Here is a 19,522-nt window from a genome sequence, read left to right on the forward strand (position 1 = left end):
GGAAAGGGGCGCCCCCACCACGCAGGGAACCCAAGGCACACGCGCCCAGCTCCGGGCAGGCTCTGCAGGGAAGCCCCCGCGCAGGCTTCAGCTGGACCCGCCGGCGCACCAGGCGGGGACGCTGCAGGGCTCCGGGTTCCCCTGGGTCCCCTCCGCGGCTCGGTCCGCGGCTCGGTCGAGCCTTTCCTGCCGGCCCTGGCAGCCCGGAGTGGCCGCGACTGCATCGCGCTCCCGGCCCGCCTCTTTCCTAGAGGCCCGGGCCACCCGAGCGCGCGGGCGTCTGCCAGGCCGGGGTAACGGGGCCCGCGGGCGGCCGGCGCCGCGTTGCCACCCTACCGGTAGGCGCCACCGCCGCCACCGCCGCCGCCATCACCCGGCGGCCCCGGGAAGCTCTCGCAGGGCCTCGTCCTGGCCTCGTCGTTGCCGCTGCTGCGCCCACGGCGAAGCGGGCGCCCCCACATGGAAGCGCTCCGCCATCCCCCGGCGGGCCAATTAGCGCGGACCCGGGCGGCACCGGATGACGGAGGTGGTGCGGCGCCCCGCGCCCCGCGCGTAGCCTTGAGCCTGGTCCTTGGAGGCGGCGCGGCGGCCCCTGATTCCCCCGGCGGAGCGAGCGCGGGAGGCGGCGGCAGAGCCGGGGCGATCTACGCGACCCCGCGCAGCCCAGCGGCTGTGCAGTCCGGCCGGGGCTTTCGGGGCCCGGCGTGCACGCTGCTCGGGGGCGGTGGGTCGATTCGTGGGGCCGCCGGGCCGCCCTTCCACGCCCGCACCGGCATCCTGCCACGGTGGCGGAGCGCCAGAGCTGCGGCCGCCGCGGCGGGAGATTTTTTTAAATCCCGGCCCAACGCCCGCCCCTCCCCGGTGCCGCCCCCATCCCTCCATGTGCCCTAAAAGACACCGATCACCTCCCCGAGTGGCGCCTCCAGTCGCCGCGGCGGTGGCAGCGGTGACCGCTTCCTTTGGCGAGCCCCAGCTCGTGGTCCCCGCGCCCTTCTGGAATTCGGCCGGCTCGGGGTCCCAGCCGCGAGCCCCGTCCCAAGCCGAAGCCGCCACCCCAAGCCCGTCCCCTGCACCAGAGCTCCACCCCGGCCGGGCCGAGCTTCGCGGGAGCCGGCGGCGAGGCCTGCGCGCCGACACCCCGCGCCCCAAGTCGCGCTTCCCCAGGAACAGGGCTCGGCCGCCGGGCCCGCGCAACGTTGGTCCCCTCACTTCTCTGGGCTGTCCAAGCGCGGGGCTCCCGGGTCCCCATGCTTGGGACTTCGGTTTCAAGCACGTAGGGTCTCCGCGAGACCCTTGCGGCCGGAGAGGGTCTTGGGTCTCGAGACCCGCGCACTGAGCTCGGGGCACAGGGCACTCTAACAAGAGGCTGCAGGGTCCCTGGACACCCAGAGCCCACTCTCGGAAACTTCCCAGTCCCGGCTCCGCTCTCATCTCCAGCGCACGGCTCCTTAACCTGAAGGGCTTATGCCTGAAGGCTTAGACAGGAGGCGCCACCGCCTGTGGTCGGCCAGTGCTCCCTGCTTGGGCCAAATGTCGGATGGCCCGTGCCACACGTGCCAGCCACGCCAACGCTGGCAGGTTGGCAGTGAAAGCCCAGCACAGAGAGAGCTGGTGCAGCGGGTGCCAGGAGCCTCATCTCATTAGCTCCAGTTCCTACAAAGGGCTTTGCCAACTTCAGCTGCTTCTGTGACTGATTGAGGAGCGCTGGCGCCTGGGGAAACAGGTAGGGGTGGGAAGGGGGCGCCAAGGGTGTCCCATCATTGATGCAGGTGCAGCCGCAGGCAGAGGAGGAGCAGGCGGGGGAGGGAGAGGGGGCCATGGGAGGGTTCCTAGCCTGCCCAGCCAGGGTGGGAGTCCTGCCTAAAATTGCCTGCTTCCCCCAACACCCACCCATCCCCACCCCACCAGCTTACTGACCCACTTCAGCAGTGGGCCCCCCAGGGCTGGCTCTTTGGCCTTTCTGTTCCCTAGCCACTTGCCCCAGGTCCCCTGAGGGCTGTCCTTAGCTGTCCTTAGCTGGCAGCCAGTGCCCATGCCCAGTGGACGGTGCTCTGTCTAAATTGTAGGAATATGGGTTCTAAATGGGACCCAGCTTCCACCTGTTTACCCCACAGGTGTATGGGTCCGAGCCAGTCCCCAGCCTCCACCCCTGTACACTTTGTGGATATGGGCTCTGAGTTGGGCCCAAGCCTCCACCCATCAACACCACAGGTATATGGGCTCCTGCGGGTTGCTGGTGCTGAGTTCCAACTTGGCGGGCCGGGGCCAGGGAACCTGGTCAGCCCCTGGGGGAGGCGATGGGCATGGGCAGTAGCGCCCTCCACAGCCCCCCCCCAGGGAACCTGGCCAGCCCCTGGGGAGGGTAGTGGGCATGGGCAGTAATATCCTCCACAGCCCCCCGGGCCTGAGAAAGTGGCGCCGGCTACAGGCCCCATCTCCCTCACCCAAAATACAACCGTTAGAGGAAGCTTGCCGGAGAAAACCGCCCCCCTTATCTTGCCCGCACACTCCCCGTTGCCAGAGCAACTCCCGCCACCGCCAGTGCGCATACACCGTTGCCAGAGCAACTCCCGCCCTTTTTCAAACGACCTCCGCGCCCTCTCAGAACCAATCCTAGCCTTTATCCCCTCAGCATTGCCATGTAAGAACCCCACACCCCTAACACCGACCCCGCCCTCTATGCCACCCTATATAACTTGTGCTCACCCCTGAATAAAGGCTTTTTGTTCTACTACATTGAAAAGAGAGTGTCTCGCGTCCCTCTCTCACCGCCCTCCACACCTTGCACGCCTCCGCCGGGGACTCGGCCAAGTCCCCCGCCTCACCTTCGCCTCCGGGAAGAGCTGCCGCCGGTACCCCTCAAGCAACGCTGAGCGCAGAGGGTTCCGTGGCTGCCCGCCCCTAGCTGCGACCGCAATCAGCTTCTTCCCTTCTGATGTTTCCATTCTCTCTTGGGATTCAAGATGTCGGCATCATTTTTAATATCTGTACCTCTTGAGGTTTCCTCTTTCTACTCTCATATTCTGCATACAGAATACTCTGCACAGTGCACTCTCTCACAACCTCAATTCTATTCTGCTCATCTTGAGGTCCTGGAACTTTCTGGCATGCCCTTACTGCTTGTTAGGGTCTCTGAGCTCCTGGTGATTTTTATTCTGATGATGTTCTCACTCTTGTCACTGCTGTGAGCATGTGAATTTGGCCACTTCATTCCTGATGCCCATAGGGTTCATCTTGTCATTTCTCTATATCTTCCTCAAGAGTAGAGGAGGTGGTTGTGGATTAGAAGCAGGAGACATTGGTCTGTGCCTGAAACCCAGGAGAGGCACAGTAAGAGTGGCCTCCTCAGCATGGTCAATGCTGAAGGCTAAAGGTAGAGACCAGCAGAAAGAGCAGGAGTGGGGGAGTCTCCTCTCTGTGCCTAGACTCCTCTGTCCACGTCAGGCCCTGTTCCTAGACTTTTATTTCTGTACTGCCCAGCCTGGCCAATCTCTGCCTGAGATTCTGAGCACATCACAATAGAACATCTGTGACTTCATGTTAGTCCACAAGCCATGTGACTCCCCTGCCGGACTCCCTGCCTGGGGTGGGGTGGGGGTTTGCTTGCCAAGAGCCCTCTGCCTCCATCTCAGTGACACTCATCCCTTCTCTAGTCAGGAGATATTCAGTCTATATGTGAGTTTATTAGGCATCAGGAAAGGTGGCCCATGTGGCATCACAGTGCTATTTGGACACAAGGCAGATCCTCAGCCTAGAGTTCCTAGCCCAGGGCACATGGATCAGGGTGGCTCACATAAGTCCATGAGGGGGGCTTCTTAAGCTGGGTGGTTATAGCCCTTTGCCTCCTCTACCACCTGCCACCCATCTAAAGCCCTGCCCCATGTATGCAGGCTGTGGTTTTCATGGTGACAGTAAAGAAACTGCCATAACACATTTTTTTCCCTATAAGCATGACAAACACTTTTTCCAGTTTGTCCTTTATAGGCTTAAATGCAGTGTTTTTCTCTGTTTTTTTTTTTTTTTTTTTCATTTCTCTGTTTTTTCTTTTTGACCATTATTGGCAATAGATATTTAATTATTTTTATTTAGTCCCATTAAGAGTGATGTTTATTAACAGAAACCAATCACAGAGATCTTGATTTCCCACAAAATTTTCACCAGGATAATACATCCTGCGGTCGCGGTTACTGCTTCTAGGGGGAGTGGCGGCCGGCAGCTGAGCCCTCAGCTCTCGGGGCTGCTTAAAGGGTACCGGCGGCGGGGGCTCTTTCCCGGAGGCGAGGGCGAGGCGGAGGACTTGGCCAGGTCCTCGGCGGGAGGCGTGCAAGGTGTGGAGGGCGGCGATAAGGACAAGACACTCTTCATCCAGTAGGAGTATGCGCCAAAGAGATTTATTCAGGGGTGATTACAGGTTATATAGGCTGGTAAGAAGGGCAGGGCTGGAAAAGAGGTGAAGCAGCCTTAAATAGCAATACTGAAGGGAGAGGGGCTAGGATTGGTTCTGAGAGGACGCAGGAGCCGTTGCAGCGGGCGGGGGTTGTTCCGGCCACGGTGCATGCACGCTGGCGGTGGCAGGAGTTGCCTTGGCACAGGGGAGTGTGCGGGCAAGATAAGGAAGTGAGGAAAGGGCGGTTGGGAGAAAGGCGGTTTCCTCCGGCAAGCCTCCCCTGCCAGTGGCATTTTGGGTGAGGAAAAGGGAGCCGCCTTGACCTCGCTCCCCAGGCTCGGGGGGGCTGCAGAGGGCACTAACGCCCGTACCTACTACCCTCCCCAGGGGGTGATATCAGGTCCCCTGGCCCAGGCCTGGCAAGCCGAGGTACAAGCTCAGCTACCCGCAATTCCCCTTTCTTTTCTAATTAGAGGAAGAGGCTTTACCGGAGAGGCCCGCTAAGGGTGAGGGGAGGGGGAGGTCAGGGAAGGGAAAAAGGGGTTGACGGTGGCTTAGCGAGGCTGGAGCTCAGTGTTGGTGTGGTGCTCGGGCGCTTGACAATGGCTTCGCTGCAGCGGGCTGGGCGAAGGTGAGGGGTTTAAAGTTCAGGGGTTCAGAGAAGCTGGAACTCGAGGCGAGAACGATGTTCAGGTGATTGAGAAGGGCCTCGCGGTTGGCAAGTTGACCGGTGGCGTTGAGGTCGCGGAGGGTTGGCTGTTATCTTGGAGTGGGGGGCGTCAGAGGTGGCGAGTCGCTGATACTGGATTTGCACGAACGAGGAAAAAATGGCATCCGTTTGTTTTCTTACAAGCTGGACAATTTTGCGGATGAGGCAGGGTCCTAAGATGAGAGCTAGAATAATTATTAATAAGGGGCCAAGAAAAGGAAGGATGTATGGGAGAATGGGAGTGAAAAAACTGGACCAATAACTGGTGGCTTCACGATCTCTTTTACGCTTTTCCAGTCCCTCTCGGACCCTTTTCAGGCTGTCCTCGACGAGACCTGTGGAATTGGCATATACACAGCACTCTTCTTCTAGGGCGGCGCAGAGGCCTCCTTCTTTGAGGAGGAGAAGGTCAAGACCTCGGCGGTTTTGGAGCACTACCTCAGAGAGGGAATTGACAGAATTTTTTAGATGGTGAATAGCGTTTTGTAAGTGATGAATGTCTTCGTCAACAGCCGCCCTGAGGTGAGTTAGGGCGGAGCCTTGACTGGCTAGTGCAGCGATTCCGGTGCCAGTGCCGGCAAGACCTAGGAGGGAGGTAATTGTGAGGGCGGTGATGGGCTCTCGCTTTTGCAGAAGGGCAGGAGCTGCAGTTCTTTCCAGACGGAGGAAGAAGTCTTCTTCGCTGTGGTATAAGACCCTAGGGATAAGGACAATTAGGAGGCAAGTTTCTTTATATTCACTGATGATATTCGTGCTGAGACAGGGGGTAAGTCCTGTAGAGGAGCAGAGCCATTGGGAGGAGTTATGAGGAATGAGAAATTTTGCCGAGCTGCTGGGAGATGAGTAGCTGGCACAGGCAGTGAGGTCGGGAGAGTTACTGGAGTGAGGGCGGACGCACTTTCCCGTATAGGAGACTGAATGAAAGGTTAGGGGGACGGCAGAGGTATTCCAATTGCATTCCAAGGGGCTGTTTTCTGTGCTTTTTGAAAAGGAGAGGTTGGAGGCAACGGGCTCGTACAGTGAGGAAGAGGTGGAGAGGCAGAGCCAGCAGGATGAGGTAAAATTGGGGTTGGAGGAGTTCACTGAAGCAAAGGCGGCTTGGATGAGGCTGAGGAGGGGAGAGGAATAACGAGAAGGGGGCAGAGGAAGCTGGGGTGGTGGGGTTGGCGATGAGTTGTTTGTAGCTGAGGTGCGGCTGGTTGGAGCTGAGGTGCGGCTGGAGAGCTGTGGAAAAAGGGGGTTAATGACTTTATTGGGACCTATGCTAGAGGGTGTTTTTAATGCAGTATTTTGGCCTGGTTGGTTTACAGCCTCCTTTTTTATAAGAATAAGTGATTTTCGGTCGGTTCTTTTCTCATAGATTCTGAAGCCTCAAGTTTGACCGAGTAACCAGGAGGGATCAGTGGGGAGCTGCACTGTAAGATTAAGATGTGTGCAGGATCCCTTACTTTCTTGGCCGAGCCAGTTAACAGTAGGGAGTTTGCACCCTGTAGGGGCCCACTTTAGGGTAAGGTAATGATTAGGAACAGGAGGCTTCCAATTAGTGGTTAGTGTTTTACACCCCCAGTATGCACAGTAGTACTCGTTGGGGGAATTACAGTACGATTTTCCAGGATTTGAGGATGGGCACATGTAATATTGGGCCTGGGGATCACTTACCTTTTGAGCGCAGGTCTCTTCGACTCTGGAGATAAAGGTGGCGAAAGGCTTACTCGGCTCCTGGAAGAGCTTGGTGAATTTATTAGGCCGACGGGCAGAGCAATTGGTAAACGCGCGTAAGGCGATGCCTCTGAGGACAGTCCAGAAGGTGGCAGGGACATTAATATAAGCAGACGCACTTAGAAACGCTCCAGTGCCCATATAGGCTTCGGGGGGATGATAGACTCCAAGCGCTGCGTCTTGTTCACTTTGCTTAGCTGCTTCTGCCTGGAAGTGAGCACGCCAGTCAACAAACTGACCGGGGTTAAGAATGGAACGGGCAAGCGAGGCCCAGTCTTGGGGGATGCAATAGTCCATGCCGAGATCCTGCAGTATTTGGGAAGCGTATGGGCTACCTAATCCGTCCTCCTTGACGGCCCTGCGAAGCTGCTTGATAGTATCTGAGTCAATGGGATACCAGTCATACGGTTTCTGTGGGGTGGGGGCAAGGTTAAGAGGAAAGCAGCGAAAAGCACAAGAGAAAGGAGGACGCGCTTGCAGAGGGCTTGGCGCGGGAGTGAGGGTAGGGGGAGCGTTGCCCCAAGGGTTGCCTTGAGGTGTAGAAGGCAGCCAGGGGTTGTTAGTCGGCAGGGTGGAAGGAGCGGCTGCAGCTGCCGGTAGCGGCTCTGAGGGGGAGCTCGCCGAAGGGGGAGGCGGGAGTGGGAGGCCCCAAGCGTCGCAAGATGGCGGCGCGGTGGGCGTGGCTAAGACACAAGATGGTGGATCAGCCCCGCCCTGTGAAAGGGCGGGGTTCAAGGCACAAGATGACGGACTAGCTCCGCCCTGTGGAAGGGCGGGGTAAAGCGTATGCGGTTTCCGGCTCAGCTTAGGGCTGATGTCATTCCGGCCCAGCTTAGGGCTGATGTCATCGCCGGAGCATTTCCTCCCCTCGATGGAAAAAGAAGGAGGAAGTTCGCCATCTTGGCGTGGCGCAGTGTTATTTTGCTTTTTGGGAGTCACCTCGAGCGCGTTGTTAATCTGCTCGACTAAGGACTCCGTGTCCGAGTCATGATTTGAATTAATATCGCTATCTGAATCTGTTGGCTGGGTTGATAGGGCCTCCTTGGATTTAACGGGGCCTCGATCAGGGGGGAGGGAGCCTTGAAGGCAGGAGCGGATGGTTATCAAGGTAGGGAGCAAGCCGGGAGGGAAGCGCTTGCTCTCATGTTCCATGGCGTTAGTGACTTGATCAATAAGATGATCATAAGTAACAGGGTCCCAGAGATGGCAAGTGGTGAGCCATGGGTTAAAGGGCAGCAGGAGGTCCCAGTATACTTGCAGCTGCCGAACAGACACTTTGTAGCGATGAGTGTCTAGGAGACCCGCTACAGCAAGAACTTGAGGTGCCTGGCACGTAGACAGACGATTACCCATAGCTGAGGGGGGAGGAGGGGGGGTTGTTTACCGAGCAGAGAGAATGAGATAAACTGTGGCCGCAAGGCCGAAGGAGACGGCGAGAGCGGAAAGCAGTTCCCTTTGGCAACGGGAGTAGTCGGGGGGGGCGGTTGCAAAGAGGCACACGGCGCCAAATGAGGAAACAAAGATACAAAGAACTACAGCAAAGTAATGGAGGGGAAGAGGGAGAGCGTTAGGAGGAACGGGGGTCATAGAAGTGCGCATACAAGAGGACGAAGAGAGCTCTCCTTGGCACACACTCCCACCGGATGAAGAGAGCGTGGGGGAAGGGAGGAGCGGCTTCGGAGCGGTGAACCTCCCACGGCTCCGGAAGCGGCGAAGGAGAGGCGGCCCTTACCTTGCAGGCGAGGAAACGGGAAGCTGGAGAGGCGTCCGGGCGAGCGGGCGACCTGCCGAACTGTTGTGTGGAGACGTTCCTCACACGGGGCACCAGTTGCGGTCACGGTTACTGCTTCTAGGGGGAGTGGCGGCTGGCAGCTGAGCCCTCAGCTCTCGGGGCTGCTTAAAGGGTACCGGCGGCGGGGGCTCTTTCCCGGAGGCGAGGGCGAGGCGGAGGACTTGGCCAGGTCCTCGGTGGGAGGCGTGCAAGGTGTGGAGGGCGGCGATAAGGACAAGACACTCTTCATCCAGTAGGAGTATGCGCCAAAGAGATTTATTCAGGGGTGATTACAGGTTATATAGGCTGGTAAGAAGGGCAGGGCTGGAAAAGAGGTGAAGCAGCCTTAAATAGCAATACTGAAGGGAGAGGGGCTAGGATTGGTTCTGAGAGGACGCAGGAGCCGTTGCAGCGGGCGGGGGTTGTTCCGGCCACGGTGCATGCGCGCTGGCGGTGGCAGGAGTTGCCTTGGCACAGGGGAGTGTGCGGGCAAGATAAGGAAGTGAGGAAAGGGCGGTTGGGAGAAAGGCGGTTTCCTCCGGCAAGCCTCCCCTGCCAGTGGCATTTTGGGTGAGGAAAAGGGAGCCGCCTTGACCTCGCTCCCCAGGCTCGGGGGGGCTGCAGAGGGCACTAACGCCCGTACCTACTACCCTCCCCAGGGGGTGATATCAGGTCCCCTGGCCCAGGCCTGGCAAGCCGAGGTACAAGCTCAGCTACCCGCAACATCCTTCAGTAATGCCTTGTATTACCTGTTGGCTATCATGTTCAAGATGAGTCACTTAGGCCAATAGCTGAGAAAGAAGTTTAAGAATGCAGGACATGAGGCACTGTAACTCAAGGGTTGCCTCTAATTTCCTGAACTCTATGGGACCCTGTGTGTTTCATTCTTGTAAATTACTCCGATAATCTCTCACTCTGATAAGTGAACATAGTCCCCTGGGAATGAAACCTGAACACATTTATGGGCTTTTGAAACCATATTTATTTCTCAGAGAGAATGAACCTCCTGTCTATTTACCCAAAGAGCTTTCCATCAGGAGATATGAGCATAGTAGGCAAGATGAAGAATCTATTGAAAAGGGGAAACAGATGCCTTTATATTTTCCTTTGTGGAAGTGCCATTTCCAGTTGAAGTCACAACTTCTTCCCCCTCCTGACCTAAAGTGACCAGGAATAAAATGAGCTGGGGTTCATAATGCCCGCACCGTATAATGCATTATCAAATTGCTTTGGAGCAGGACTGTGTGAGTTTTGGTCCCACATATCACTGTCCCTCATCTGTGGGTTTGGAGTGTGTGTTAAGCTCCCTCTGCCTCTGTCTTGACATCAAGATATGAAGATAAAAGGAAAACAGAACCTGACTCAGAGGATTACTGTGAGGTTAGTGCAGGAACCAAGTAAAGATCTCAGAATAATAACGTGCTTCATGTTAACACTTCTATTCCAAATTTTAATACAATCCTGGGGTCAGGTCTTAGAGTCACAATTTGTCATATGAGAGCCCCTCCCTTTTTCCACAGTTCTTCAGAGATGCCATTTGTTGGGTTTATTCATGGTTTTCCATCTGTCCCTTTAAAATAGTGATAAGAAAAATGAAATCAATTGGCCATTGGAGGAATGTGAAATTCCCAGTGGAAGCATCTGGAAGAATGAGAATGAATCTTTTACCTTGAATCTTAATTGCCAACAATGTGTTAAGTATATGCCCATAATCCAGAGTTGATGAATCAAAGACATATTCTGCTCAGGCTAGGTCCATATTTCTTCATTCTTGCCTTTTAAATTTTTTTTTTATTAAATTCGGTTTTATTGAAATACATTCACACACCATACAATCATCCATGATATACAATCCACTGTCCACAGTATGACAACATAGTTACGCGTCCATCACCACAATCCATCTCTGAACATTTTCCTCACATCAGAAAGAACCAGAACAAGAATAAAAAATAGAAGTGAAAAAAAAACACCGAAATCATCCCCCCATCCCACCCCATTTGTCCTTCAGTTTTTATCCCCATTCCTCCACTCATCGATACACTAGATAAAGGGGGTGTGATCCACAAGGTCTTCACAATCACACCGTCACCCCTTGTAATCTACATTATTATATAATTGTCTTCAGGAGTCCAGACTGCTGGGTTGGAGTTCGGTAGTTTCAGGTATCTACCTCTAGCCATTCCAATACACCAAAGCCTAAGAGGTGTTATCTATACAGTGCATAAGAATGTCCACCAGAGTGACCTCTCGACTCCATTTGGAATCTCTCAGCCACTGAAACTATTTCGTCTCATTTTGCATCTTGCCTTTTAAATTTTAACTTTAAGACAAGATAATCTGCTTAGCATTCCTTTGACATTGCTCCCCCCAAGGAATACATAAAACAAAGTGTATCTCTAATGTCAGCTGTTCTCAAATGGTTTAGCAGTTTCCTGTATTAGGAAAATTTTTAAAAATTTCTGTTTTAAACTTCTAGCCTAGTGGTGGGGTGGATAATTTTAAAGAGCACTCAAGACAATAATTCAAATTCAATATATATTTACTAAAGGAGCACTTAAGGTAGAAGGAACAGGTTTACAAAGCAAATGTAAATTAGTGCATTACTAAGCCTGGGAACTCTGTCTTTCCAGTTACAGCTGAATATAAGAGAGTTCCTATATATTCTTAGCACAGGTTGTTTATATTGTAAATAATAAAGTTTGCATCTTCAATCATGAAATTTTCTGGCACAGGTATGGGGAGTTCTTATATAAAACTTCAATCTTAACCATATGAGTCACAGTTTCTTTATGTTTAGCAAGCAGTAAAGTCTTAGTCCAACCTTAAAACAGCAAGTGTCCTGTGATTCATACTAAAACTTAAATGAACTAAGATGAGACATATGTTGTTCCAGTTTGCTACAGCTGTCATTATGAAAATACCAGAAATGGATTGGCTTCTATTAAGGTGATTTATTAAGTTACAAATTTGCAGTTCTAAGTCCATAAAAGTGTCCAAACTAAGGTATCAAAAAAGAGGATACCTTCTCTGAAGAAAGGATGATGGCATCTGGAACACCTCTGTTGGCTGGGAAGGCACCTGGTATGTGCTGGTCCCACCTATCTCTGTCTCTCATCTGTGCGTTTGGAGTGTGTCTTAAACTCCCAGATTGAATTTCAAAATGGCTTTTTTGAAAGTGTCTCTGTATTTCTGTCTCTCTTAGCTTCTCTCAGCTCTCTGCTTGCTTCTCCTGGAGCATTTCTCTCTAAGTATCTGGGAGTTCTCTTAGCTTTTCCAGGGCAAACTATGGGCTTCATCTGTTAGCTTTGCATCCCCAAACATTTTCTGTCTGCATCTCCAAGCATCTGGGTTTGTGTGGGCTCTTAGCTTCTCCCAGGAGCAAACTTTGGATTGTGTATCTTAGTCTCTCCAAAATGTCTCTCTCAGCTTCTCTAAGTTCCTTCTCTCCTTGAGCTCTCTTAAAGAACTCCAGTGGTCTAATTAAGATCTGTCCAGAATGGGTGGATCATACCCCCATAGAAATAATCTAATCAAAAGTCTCACCTACTGTTGGGTGGGTCACATCTCCATGGAAACAACCTAATCAAATGGTAGCACTCTAATCATAAGACTAACAAGTCTGCCCCCACAAGATTGCATTAAAGAACCTGACTTTTGTAAGTGATATAATAAATCCAAACCAGCACATATATATTTCTGGATTAATCATTAGTCTTAAATAAAAAGCATCACATCATTTTAGCAAGCGTGTAATTGGTTAATGATGAATTCATAATCTTGTAACTAACCATGACTCATACCATGGTCTTTTGTTTTCTATGGTTGACAACATTGAGGAAGTTATTATTTATACAGTTTCCCAGCCTTTTTCAGACTCTACGTCATTACTTCTTTTCTCCCTTTCTTTTTGGGCTAATTTTCCTTCCCTCTCAGTTATAATTGGGATAGTCTCTGATATAGGACTCATGGGGTAAGAGTAATTTGTTCCAGTCATTATAGTGAGGCCTTTCCCTTTCTCATATTTAGGAAACATTGCTCTGTTATCCTTAGGTAAATGTTCAAATAAATATGCCTCAATATCAGAGGCTATGACCAGTCCATTGCTATCTGAATCAAAAATATCTGGTGGTATATGAGGGCAAGTTTCCTCATACTGAGTGGGAAAGAATAGCATTTTCATTCTCAGATTCCTTTCTAGAGGTCCTTTCCCACAACAATGGTTTTGGGAATAGAGACAAGAGATTCCCCTCCCAGTGGAGAACAACACTACTAGTCCACAGGACCTCATCCACAGATTACTAAGGTAACAGAGTAAGGACCTACTCTGGAAACCAACACTAAATTGTCTTTGAAACCTTCTATCTGAGCTCAGAAGCTTCCTACATAATATAAAATACAATGTTAAAAACATCTATGAAAATTTGATAAGAAAAATGTAATATTTGAACTAAAACCACTCCTTTTCCCACTTCCAGGTCAGCAAGGCAGAAATTCCAACCAGACTGATGAAGCCAGGAAAGCAGAGCTCCAACTCGACCAATACCCAAGTCAGCAAGATTTCTTCCCTGGAGGAGCAGGTGATCAGCATTTCTCACCCTTCCCTCAGTTATCTGTTGCAGAGGCTAATGTTCAGGGAGAGTGCAGGGGAGAAACCAGGACTCCCTTCTTCTACCCAGTACCAGCTCATGGGACAGAGGCTGTACTCTGGGTGTGCTCACCACTGGGTATAATGGGATTCTTGCAGAGCCTAAGGTGGTGGTGGAAAACCAAGTCAAGAAGACTTCAATGTCCTGCCCTCTCCCCGCTGACTCTTAGCTCCATAAGCAGGAGTGCCACTCAGTAAACTATGCCATTGTCCCCATCTCCAGCCCTGGCTCAGGGACTTTGCCTGGAGTGGGAGTGGGGGGAAGTAGGCTATAAAACAGAAAGCCCTAATTTTTCCCCCAAAGAAATGATTGCATTTGCAATATAGTGGAGAAATTCAACCCTAATGGTGCTCTCAAAAACAGTGGAGGTTGTGGTGATAGGGGACCGTTTGAAAGAGACTTGTGGATTCAGTGAAGACACAAGACAGATTGTTGCCTGGCTGGATTCCAAGAGAGAACCACTGAAGGAGATGGCTGGGAGGAGCCCTCCTGGGGTTAGATCACATATCAACACTGATATCAGGAACCCTTCTTTCAAGGGAGTTGATTTTGATTGGATAAATATGTAAAGGAATTATGCATGAGGGAATTATTGAAAATATTAGAGCAATTGACCTGGAAAAAGTGGATTTTAATTTCTGGGTGTGTTCTGGAGAGTGAATTATGAGATCTGCAGAGACCAATATCATCCCCTGGTGACTATGGGACTGTCCAATGCTGTGCCTCCCTGAGGAGCACCATCCTCACCACTGTGGGAAGGGGGTTAGAATTCATGGAAAGAATCCAGTTAGACATCTAATGATAATAGATAATAACATAGACAACACAAGTAATATATCATTAGACCTATGAAAAAGACAAGCAGTGTGCCAGTTTGAAAATACTATGTACCCAAGGAAAGACTATGTTCTTTTAATCCACTCTTGTGGGTCCAGACTTATTGTGGGTGGGATCTTTTGATTAGTTGTTGCCATGGAGATGTGACCCACACAGCTATGGGTGAGACCTTCTGATTAGATTATTTCCATGGAGATGTGACCCCACCCATTCAAGGTGGGTCTTGGTTTACTTGCATCTTCTATGAGAGGATAAAAGGCAGAGATATTTTGAAGAGAACTCAGAGATACTTAGAGAGAAAACACCCAGAGAAATTTTGGAGACAGCCAGTGAAACCAGAGCTGATTCAGACCCAGACACTTGGAGATGCAGACAGAAAGATGTTTGGAGATGTTAAGCTAAGAGGTGAAGCCTGGAGTAAGCCTCAGATAAGGTAAATGAGAGCCCACAGGTGCTTAAAGAGAAATCCACTGAAATCAGAAGCTGAAAGCAACACAACCCTGGAGCAAAGGAGCAGTGGTTGCCAGCTACATGCCTTCCCAGCTGACAGATGTGTTCTGGATGTCATCAGCCTTTCTACAGTGAAGGGTATCCTCTTGTTGATGCCTTAGTTTGGACACATTCATGGCCTTAAAACTGTAAATTTGTGAACTAATACACCACCTTTATAAAAGCCAATCCATTTCTAGTATTTTGCATTCTGTAAGCTTTAGCAAACCAGAACAAACAGGAAGCTACAAATGTATGTCTTCTGACTGTTCAGGAGTGAACAGGTTTCCTCTGTGCACAAATGACACTATGCCTAGGAAAAAGAGAGTAAAAGCTATATCAGTATTAAATTTCTAAAAAGATTCCACTATCTGAGGACTGGCCCAATATGTTCAGCATTTGTATGAAAGGTATTTTATGGATGAGATAATATAAATCACTTCTCAATTCCTAGTGAAAACAGGGGGAATCATTTGTAGAACATGGAAAGTGAGCACAGAAATGGTGTTTGGAGTGTTTCTAAGAGCTGTTTGTTCATTTCAGGTTTTATTCTGCAATGCATTCTCCTGTTACTCTGTACTACAATGAAAACCACACAAACCAGAGAAGAAGCACCATTTCATTAATGGTAGACTGGGTAAATATATATCTACATCTATATCTTTCATTCTATCTATCTATATCAACATATCCATCTATCCCTATCTCTATCTCTATATCTGCATCTACTGTCTATCTACTATCTATATCCGTATAGCTAGGTGCATATATCCCTATACCTATATACCTATCTATATATTAAAAAAGTATTTAATAAAGTGAGGAATTACTGGGCCAACCCTAGAAAAAGATAAAAATCCAGAATGGTAAAACAGTATTCAAGGTTGCTTTTGCCCTGTGTTTTTCTAGTCAAAAAGGAAACAGAAAGGCTGAGCATTGCATTTGAAAACATAAAGGTCTTAGTGACACAATTGCCAAATTCATGGTCAACAAATGCAAAATTTTGTTAATAGATCCACTGTTTTTTGTTGGGACCATGATAGACTGTTCTCTGAGTATATGAATAAACAAAAGTTAAAATAGTCCTTAAAAGCTAGTCTTATAATTTGATTAACTTGTCCCTTATTGCTGAAGTCCACAGAGCCTGGAAGAAGCAAACTAAAGTCTGCTTTGAAGGATATTAGTATCACTCTAGGTCTCACATTATTTCTACAATTTGGAAATATTCTATCCAAAAACTAATAAGAAATGACAAGGTAAAAAAGGAAACAAAGTAACATGAGTGAGAAGCACTGAAATCCCACACCTTGGGAAGTCCATATATTGCATACTAGATGGGGAATGTAAAGTAACTATACTTATTATCTTCAGAGACAAAAAAGATAACTTAAAAATGTTAACAGTGCACTGGAAAGATTAAAAAGTGACACGGATGATTAATATTTGCTAAAACCCAAAAATATAATTGAAAAATGAAGAACTCAATGAATAGGAAGAATAGATTAAATATATCAAAGAGAGAATTATGAACTGGGATATTAAGCCTGAAAAATATAAAAACAAACAAAAATAATGGAAAATTATGTAAAAGGAAGTATAAGGATGAGAGAGGATAAAGTGAGGAGTTACAACATATGTTTGGATGGGAGAGCCAGTAGGAGACTACAGAGAGAATGGGCAGGAGCAGCATTGGATGAGATGATATCTAACAATTGTTCAGTGTTGATGAGACATTGATTCATAAACTCAAGAAGCCCTACAAAAGCCAGAAGGATAAATCAAAATAAATACACATTTAGGCATATAATTGCACAATTTGAAAAAATATTAAAATCAGATAGAAAATAAGGGTATAACCAATAGAGGTAATTAATGAAGAGCTGATGACAACCCCAACAATGGAAGACAGAAACCAGTGGCATGAGGTCTTTACATTACTATTGAAAAGTAACTTCCAAGGTAGATTTCTATAATAAAAAAGAAGTCCTTTAAGAAGAGGTGAAATAAACACTTTTCTGGGCAAGTAAAAACTGAGAAAGTTTGCTGGTAGCAACTAAGTTTAAAAGAAATGTGAAAAGATATTCTTCAGGTAAGAAGAAAATGATCCCATATAGAAGGTTCAAGACTCAGGATTGATTAAAGAACAAAATTGTTAAACTTGTATATCTAAATGAATACTGAATACATAATAATAGAATAGAAATAATAGAAAGGATGTCTGCGTGCTGGAACATCAATAAATTGTTAAATACACAATAAAGTAATATATATCATAAGATGGGTAAAGATCTAAGGTGTTTTAAAATACATTATTTGTGAAGTCAGTAAAGAATAATTACTTTCAGATTTGATAAGGGAAGCAAAAATGTTGTAATTTCTCAGGTAAACTCTAAAAATGTGTTAAAATAATGCATCTCATCCAAATATATAGGAGAGAAAAATTGAACAAATATAATTTAGTCTAAAAGAAGCCATTAGAAGAAAAAAAGAACATATAACAGAAAGCACAAATGGCACAAGAAAAGGAGGCCTATTTAAATACAGTAAATGGATGAATTATATGAATTGTAATTTAACTATATTTAACAATCTTTATATTAAATATGAATTTTGATTATATTTAATGGTAATTATATTGAATATATTCTTAAATGATCAAAATTGTCAAGTGGATTCAGAAAGAAATATATCTATATAGATATATAGATCTAAGAAAATCACCTGACATATAGCAAAGTTGAGAGTAAAAGGAGGAAAACAATATACCATGTAAATGCTTTTAAAGTAATAAAACTTATTTAACTTTCTCAATATAAAATGAAAGATTAAAAAATTAGGAAAAGCATGGCTTTTGAAAAGTGATGAAACTGCAATATGTCAAAGAATTGGAGATTTTTTTTTTTACAATTATCTCAGCAATTGATAGAATAAGCAGAGAATAAGGGAAGATACTGAATATTTGATCACCATGAGTGATAAACTTTACTTAATGCATAAAATACAGAGAATACAAACAATGGCAAAATACACCCTTTTCCATGCATTTAAGCAAATGCAGGGGCAAGAGGGAGAAGAGGGAGAAGGGGGAATCCACAGTCATCCTGTCACAGGTGGTGCTGACCAGGGAAGAAAGGTGGAGGCAAAGAGAAGGGGACAGTTGTGGTCTTGTTCTGATGAAGGGGCACAGGACATGGAGATGGGATGGATGTGGGGTGGAGGGAGGGTGAGAAGTCAAGAAAGGTAGCAAAGGGGTCACCAGAACCCCTGTCAAGTGGAGTCCCTGTACATGGAAAGTGGGAGCCAGAGGAGGAGCAGGTTCCAGGGAGATGCTGAGAGTCCCCATATTGTCATGTTAGCCATCCACACGGGGGTGTCATGAAGCAGCTGTGTGTTTATCAGGACTGCATGGAAAGGATTGAGATGGATGATTAAAAGGAGGAGCCTTGCCAGTATAGATGGTGTCCAAAGACGAGATGTTCAGTGAGGGAACATGGTGCTGAAGAAGGAAAGTACCCCAAGGACAGAGCCCTGAGGACACACTTATGCTGAGAAGCTTTGGAGAAAAAGAGAATCCTGCAAAGAGGGAGAGGGGAAAGGGCAGTGAAGTCAGTTAAATAACAAACAAAGAGGAGGCTGTAGTGAACTAGACACTAACAGATTTCTGGGACATGAGGCTATGTCAAATGCAGCTGATGGAGTATATTAAAGGAAAATTTGGAGGGAATGGAAACATTGTAAAATTGGATTGTGGTGAGGGTTGCATAACTCTGTACATTTACAAAAATGTATATTTAATTTTACAAATTTTATGTCATGTAAACAACCTCAGTTGTTTAAAAAAGAAGAAGAATGTTACATACACCTGCCATGTGATTAAGTTTTTCTACTAACATGTATTCACTCTGGGAAATGAAAACAAATATTTATAAAAAGGACCTGTGGCCATTCTGTTCACCAGTCTACCTACCACCCACCTGACACCAAGTTGGTGCATCAGTCTGCAAGAGTTCACTGGTGGGTGTGGAGCATGCAGCCATCACTGCAGCCTCCTCCTCCTCACCCTTTCCCTCACCTCCATCCCACTTCCCCTCCCCAATCTGGCTCCTTCACACTCTGCCCCCCCCCACCCCGCTCAGGATAAGAATGACCTGTCTGGAATAGCCCAGCAGTGTCCAGATGGCTTTGGTAACAGTCCAGAAGTCACCTACATCCAGCAGCACCTGTAGCCCCTGTGCCTTGGAGTAGATACTAGCAAGGATGAAATCCAGCTCCTGGTGATCAAGGAAAATATGGTCATAACACAAGCTGCATACAAGCTTAAGGAGCAGAAAACACATCTAAATTTCAGCCATAAGATATTAAAATATCAAAATGTCCACGTTTCAACAAAAGAGTACCGAACCTACAAAGACAAACTAAGTGATGGCCTGGGCAAAAGAGATGATTAATTCATTAGAAACCATCAACAAGGCAGGCCAGACCTGGGATATACAAGGCAAAGATTTTTTGAATGGTCCTAAATATGTTCAAAGAGTTAAGGGACAACCTGGACAAAGAAACAAAGGAAATAAGAAAAATCATAGATGGACACTAAGAGAATATGAATAGAGAGATGGGAATTATAAAAAGAAACCAAGGAGATGAAGATCACTGAAACAGAAAATAATTCTATCAAGGGCTTCAACAGCAGATTGGAGCAGTTTCTTAAGAAGAAAGAATCAGTGAACTTGAAGATAAGCCAATAGAAATCAAACAGTGTGAGGAGCAAAAAGAAGGATGAATGAAGAAATGTGAATGGGATGTAACAAGCATGTGGGGCACCATCATCTGTACCAATATATGCATTGAGGGAGTCCAGGAAGGAGAAAGGAAGGAAAAATGAAGACTGGAAGGTAGGAAGGAAGGTGGGAGGGAAGGAAGGAAGGAAAGGAGAGAGGGGTGGGGGGGGAGAAAGGAAGGGA

Source organism: Choloepus didactylus (genome assembly GCF_015220235.1).
Source record: "Choloepus didactylus isolate mChoDid1 chromosome 23 unlocalized genomic scaffold, mChoDid1.pri SUPER_23_unloc3, whole genome shotgun sequence".
In the NCBI taxonomy this organism is placed as follows: domain Eukaryota; kingdom Metazoa; phylum Chordata; class Mammalia; order Pilosa; family Megalonychidae; genus Choloepus; species Choloepus didactylus.